A 7,255-nucleotide genomic window follows, 5' to 3' on the forward strand; every position below is an offset into this window, starting at 1 on the left:
GCTATTGGTTCGAAGCGCAGTTTTACCATTTGTTCCCACTTTTATTATAGTTATATATTATACTAAATCATAACTGATATGTATTTTTAAATATCGAAAAATCAATCTGAGATATCCTATGATTTATTTTCTATTTAGAAAAATCAAAATTGTGATAGATCTAGCTCTAGATCTATCTAAAAATGAAATCTTATTGTCGAATTTCCGAATTTGTTATATCAATTTTTCAATAAATCAATAATTGACATAATGAAACGGCAAACAAACCGGCGCCTTATTCTAGGAGTTATCACTCATGAGAAAACATGCATTTTCAATGTTTACCAGTCTCGTAATCCGGGAGTTTTTTTCTACTGCGACATTCAACAAATCAATTGTGCGTTGCGATGCTTTTTGCATTAATGTCTACACCAAGAATGAGCTCCACACAATGTACCCATTTGGGAATCGAACCCGGGTCTTTGGCATGACTGCGAACGGTTTATCCACAGGGCTACCCAACCGCTCCGATGTAACTAATCCCACATAAAATCCTGCGTTTTATGTAGTAATATTCAAGAGTTTTTTTTTTAAAATAATGTGTTTTACTTGTGCTGAAATTATATCGCAAAATCGGATTTTTCGTCTCAAGTCATTGGCAGTTATGGGTTATAGAGAAAACAACCCCTTGCAAAAAAATGTAAAGTAATGGGAATTGTGTGTAATAAAGAAATAAGTACACGATTAACATGACAACTCTAATTATGTGTCCACATACATATATATATTTATGCAAGACAGTGTTAATGAGAGTGAACTGTAACAACGGGAGGTGGGGAGCTATTGGTATGGAGCATTCTGTTTCCACCATCGACTGTCCAGTGTATAATATTCCCATTCTGTTACATCTACCACGGTAGAATGAAAACTAATACACAGGATAATCGAGTGCTGCTCTTGTAAATTTCATTTTTAAGCCATGATGCAACTCGAGAAACACGAGAAAACAGGTTAAGGTTGGAGTTACAGAGTTGAACGGTCGGAAAGTCGGGAACATATATTTATTTTCTGGCCTAATTATTTATAAAAACATGTCATAAATCCATTATTACCCACAAGTAATAACTTTATAAGCTGGTCAAGTGGGCGACACACGGGAGTATGTTTTTGATGTCTATAGCTGGTAAGAGGAAATGCTTGACAAGTCGTGGTCCGTCGGCATATATCAACATACAGGACAGTTCATGTTGTCTTAACTTTTTGGAAGACATTTGTGACTGTAATGGCTGACACCAGTCTTATCCTATCCTATCCTATCCACATTTCTAACAAAGATGAGTGGCCTTTGCTTTATTAACCCACTTCCGTGGTTCTATATTATTTACAGCTGAATTATTATACGTTACAATTAAAATTCTAAGATAATTTACCTGTGAAGATCCGGGTTAGAATAGGTCTTCAGCTACCCACGCTTGTCGTAAAAGGCGACTAACGGGATCGGGTGGTCAGGCACGCCCACTTAGTTGATGCATGTCATCGTATCCCAAATGCGTGGATCGATGTTCATGATGTCAATCATTGGACTGTCTGACCCAGATTCGATTATTTACAGAATATAGCTGGAATATCGCTAAGTGCGGCGTGAAACACCATCGAATAAACACATTTATAAAATTTAATACGAAAACATTGTTACCTTTTGAAGTGTCATAAAATCTGTCATATGGCCCTGAAGGACATACCTTGAACCTCCGGCGATGGGCTGAACTTGACGCTTATCAGTATATATTTGTGTACATTTAGACAGCATTGATACATATAAATTATATTTGTATTGTGATCATATGATAGAAAGATAGATCAAAACATTTGCAAAGTCGCTAACAATTACTTATAAAAGAAGAGACAGAAAGCAATGTTTACCTGATGGTAAAAGTCGCTGAATATTTGCCTTCGGATGTGATTCTTTTTGTTTCATTTATAAACTTCCACCATGGTTTCTAATGTCTTCTGTATCTTAGTTCCATAGATCATGCCAAAGGTACGCGGGTGCAAACATACCATTGTATACATGTTCACATACCGGTAAACCGGTTCACATACTGCTGAACAAACTTTGAAATCACGACCTGGTAAATGAACCCGCAGATCTGCATAATCCGTGCAGCTGATATAACAGCAGGAGGGCTGGAAAGTTTGCCACAGTCCAGCTATGTGTCGAGTCGAGGTGGTGCACTGATGAATGAATACACATGGAGCGTGGACTCTGCCAGTGAAGTTACCATCAGCAACCCATGCTTGTCGTAAGAGACAACTAACGGGATCGGGTGGTCAGGCTCGTGACTCAGTTGAGTCATGTCATCATGATGCTCATGATGTCAGTCGCTGTATTGTCTGGTTCAGACTCGATTATTTACAGACAGCCGTCATATAGCTGGAATATTGCTGAATGCGGCGTCACACAACAAACAAACAAACAAAGACTTGAATGCTTGTGCACAGCAGTCCCTTGTTCAACGGAAATGGGTTCTTACCCAACAGCCCCAACATTCCGTTCACACCGGTGTTTCTTAAGTTCGATAAGCAGTATTCTGAGTTCGATAAACAATATATTAGTGTAATTTAATGTATCCCCTTGTTATTGGTTTTCGGACACTTAAGAAACATTCGTAGATTTCTCTCTAATCACATGAACAACTGTAAAACACCTAATCACTAATAAAAGGAAACGTTCTCTTAAAAACAAGCCATCATCGGAGTATTTAAAATGTCTGTGTGATGCTAAACCCCGTTATATCGCGACTAGCCGCGATGAACATGGCCGTCCGAAAACGTATCATGTCCAAAAACGGTAGAAAAACAACTTACAAACCACTGAAATGTTTGTCACGGGATTGAACAGTCGCGCCTCGTGACTTGCAGAGTAGCGTCCCTTTGAACAGACAACGTCACTATGGCGACGTTTTCATTCGTCATCGACGTTCGCTGAATGTGCACACGCAAAGAACATTGTCTCTGCTTTTGTTTCTAATAGCTTGTCTTATACGTCTACGGGACTGCTCAAACTCTTTCCAAAGAGTTAATCAAGAAGATTATGTCTGGTAGGTGGTAATTTTGAACCTAATATCAATTTGTCTTCAGCGAAAACGTATGCTATGGTTTTAGGTACAGTTCTCACTCTATAATGTTGTGAATGAGTTAACGACGTATCTTCTTGGAAACATATCACACACATAGTGTTAATATATCATGTTGTCAAGTTTTCTAAACCTAACGGAACAATGCTTGGAAGGTAGTAATTTCAGAGTTACATAAATTTGTCTTATGAACTGTTAAGAATATTGTCCCTCATACTCTTCATTGTTTGGGATTAGTTTACGGTTTCTTTCAGAAGTAAGAGGAGTAAGTTGGGTTTAACACGGGTTTCAGCAATATTCCAGCAATACCACGGCGAGGGACACCAGAAATGGACTTCACGCGTTGTATCCTTGTGGGGAATCAAACTCAGGCCTTCAGCGCCTTTATGTTAATACGTGTGGCTATCATATTGGAGTAGACATGCTTGGAAATTGAATCATGCATTTCCGTGAAGAAAAAACTTGAAATAACAAGCAGATCGTGCAATTTATTATTTATCATTTCTTGTATCACCTGCCGTTAATGTATTTATTCTATACCATTGGCAGCCCTCAAACTTGGCCTTGCCGCCTACCTGTCGACAGGTACTGGGGTAGGGAGACTCCCTTCTACCGGACATGCCGCCCAACAGGTAGGTTACTGTTTAACGTCTGTTGGTCTTTGTAAAAAATTCAGCACACGAAACACACAAAGTATAATACACATACGGAGGGGTCATATTTGAAGGCAACAAGTTTCTTAGAAATAAGAAGTCAGAGATTAAATAGGACGGTAGGAATTAAATGGCTCACGTATATGGTTAAATATTTCTTATGTATCACAACGTTTTCATTGTATGTCTTTGTGTCTGCTTTATAACAGTTGTTTGAAGCAATGGATACGCTTCCTGCTTTTGGACCAATTCAGTCCAGCATCTTCGGGGTAAGATTTCTTAATATTCGTCACTGTCATGAGTTTTTGTTTTTGGGGTTATATTAAGGTGTCCACCGAGAAGGATAAACTATATAAATACTGATATTTTGATTTATTTTCTCACGCCATAAGGGTTAGCTTGTTAGCCTGTTTACATGTTGTTTAACGCCGCATAATATTCCAGCTTTGTTGCGGCAGCAAGTAAATAATTTAGTCTGGAGTAGACAAAGTAACGATTGATAATCTGATCAAGGATCCACGAACACAATGGCAATGACAATCAAATCACCGCCTGGCCATCCGATCCCAATGTCGCCTTTTCTTATTATGCGCAAATATAGATGGGGGTGTTTGATAGAGATCAGAACGTGAGATTCCTCTTGCACTGTCCAGGTCAACCAGACAACATTCTTTGTTGAATACACATCATATTCTGGACGGAGCTTTACATACATAAACGTATCATGCTTGTAGGTCACCTTATTGCTTTCTCTTGTATAAAGTTCGGCGCATGGGAGGGAGGCTGTTCTTGTCTTACACGTGTTTTAATTTCAGGAAGAAGCAATGGACACCCAACCTTACACAGGGCACAGCCAGTTTAGTATATTTTCGGTATGTATCATTATTTTCATTGTTACTCTTTCTATACAATCTGGCAGTGGGAAAGAGGGTGTTTGTAACAGCAGACCCATGGATCGTATCATAATGTTTACTTGTTTGTTTATTTCAGAACAATGACATGGACACAGCACCCGCGAATGGGACATGGGCAGTTCAGCATCTTTGCCAAGGTAAGAAACCTTATTTCTGAATTCTGAATAAGGACTGAATCTTAATGCATTTCTGGCTTTACCAATTGTTTATAATCAGCTTAAAGACATAATCAACTGTTCAAAACACTGTGTTAACAAATCACTTCTTTAGTTTTGTTTACATTTCTAACACCTCAAGATGAAATTTCTTTCAAATACTCTACACCACTAAACATATACCACCTTGAACAAGTGGACATGTTAAAGTATACATCTGATGGTATTTCCACTCTTCAGCAATTGTTCCATGTTGTTATAACTATATCATTTTTTGAAGTTTACACGATATACGGCTTTTCCATTGGACGAGAGGTCGGTCACATGACCGCGAAATTGACGTTCATAAGTGTATGAACCACATAATTTGACGTTCATACGTTTTTTACGAGACCGTGTTCTTGAAATGACGTAAACACTGATGAACTAATTCCACATTCCTGGGGAAACCCCTAGCACGAAAACATGCATTAGCGTTCTTTCTGATCATTTTGAACCCTTATTCTTGGTTTCAGGGTTTCAGTGTACGTTGAGAAATGTCAGAGAGCGTGACTGCATGATTGTTCACTGTTCACGAATATCCCCGCTACGGCCCATCCTAACATGCCTAATGAACAAACGAAGAAATGCACATCTAAACTATCGAAGTTTCGACTCGATCCATGCCTAGGCTGACATTGACCGTCTCCAGCAATCTATGAATTTACCTTTGTGTCTATTTGACGCATCTTTATTCACCTTTCAGTGATCGGCCAGTTGATCGATGATGACTTACACATGTAACCGCCACAGGTTCATTAACAACTTCGGAAATCTCTCCCGTCACGTTTATCGTGTCGGCCATTTTGACGTCTTGTACATGATGTAAATGTATTACGATGCGCTGTCATTGTGACTGACTTACTGAGGTAGTTCTTTACATACCCTTCTCATTTAACGAGGATATGATTTGAACACATGTGCTGCGTAAGATGTTTCTGAAGATCAAGTTGTGCATCCATACGCCCATGTCACCTCTCTTTTTGAGGAACTATTTTACTCTCGCGATATAGCTGGTTGTTGTATGTCTGTCAGTGTAAACATGAAGTCGCACGTACTAAACAAAATTGTGTTTCGATCTTGGCCTACATCCTTTGAGGTAAGAAAGTGTGATAATTTTTTTATAAGAATTGACTTTCACTTTGTGTGAGTTTATTGGAGCATGAACCTTCATAGAGTGAGGGCAAGCTCCGACGTTCATACGGTATGGCCCTCACTCTTTCAAGGTTCATACTCCAATGAACTCACACAAAGTGAAGGTCAATTCTTAAATGTTTATTGATAAACATCTTATTAAAAAAAATATGTTGGTATGTTCTTAAAAATATCAAACATGTGATCATAAATAGTACTATTGGTATGCATGTTTATTATTACTTTACATTTATTGATTATTATATTGATATTTAAACAAGAGTCATCCGAAGATGACATATCCCTCCGAAGTGGCATGTCGGTAAACTGTGTCTACCTTCAAATGTTTTTTAGATTGGCAGGGAAATCTTTTCCTTGATGCCAAAACCAGAAATATAATGAATGTTATTAAATATTGGTTCATGTAGCTCACTTTCTGATGATCTCAGATGTCAGGGGCTACAAATTAAAAAGATTAAAATCTATAAATAACAAACTGCACAACTAGTGAAAAAAATAGCTTCCTACATAATCTATGAGTTAATATATATTTATAATGCTGTGAAGCAGAATATTTCCACCTCATAATTAATAAATAATGTGCGCATGGATTCTTTACAATATGATGCATGTGATCTACAATGTTATACTGTTGTTACACATTGTGATTATTACTATACATCTGTTGATATTTGTATTGTTATTTTTTAATAAAGCTTATTGTATTGTTAACGTTTATTGTCTGTCTATTGTTTCCATAATGGAACTGTTGTAGTGCACTTGCTAACTGTCAGCTACAACTGGGAAGTAAACTACACACCCCACACACTAATATTATAGATGTGGGAGTTGGTTAAAATACTACAACATCTATAAGCTTGAATAAACCTTGTCAGTGGCCTCTTTCAGTGGCCTACTGTTGGGAATGTATGTATATAGTGACTGGGACATGCTGTTGTCCAATGACTCGTTAAACCGGATTGTATCACTGGGGATTGGACAATGAAGAATAACGGGGTTTCAACCTCGACTATCCAGTGTACAATATTCTTGTTCTTATACAAAAGTAAATTGGCTGTGTCATATTAAAAGACGTTGAAAGATGTACTTGTTACCCTGCCTGACGCTCGGTATTAAGGGGCTAATACAAGGACTGGTCGTCCCGGAGTCTCGGTATTCATGTTAAACTCAGGCATGGTATCTCAGTGGATCGGCATTAGTCGGCATTAGTCGGGACTAGTACA

Source organism: Haliotis cracherodii, unplaced genomic scaffold (assembly GCF_022045235.1).
Source record: "Haliotis cracherodii isolate W230 unplaced genomic scaffold, xgHalCrac1.p SCAF_2, whole genome shotgun sequence".
Classification (NCBI taxonomy): domain Eukaryota; kingdom Metazoa; phylum Mollusca; class Gastropoda; order Lepetellida; family Haliotidae; genus Haliotis; species Haliotis cracherodii.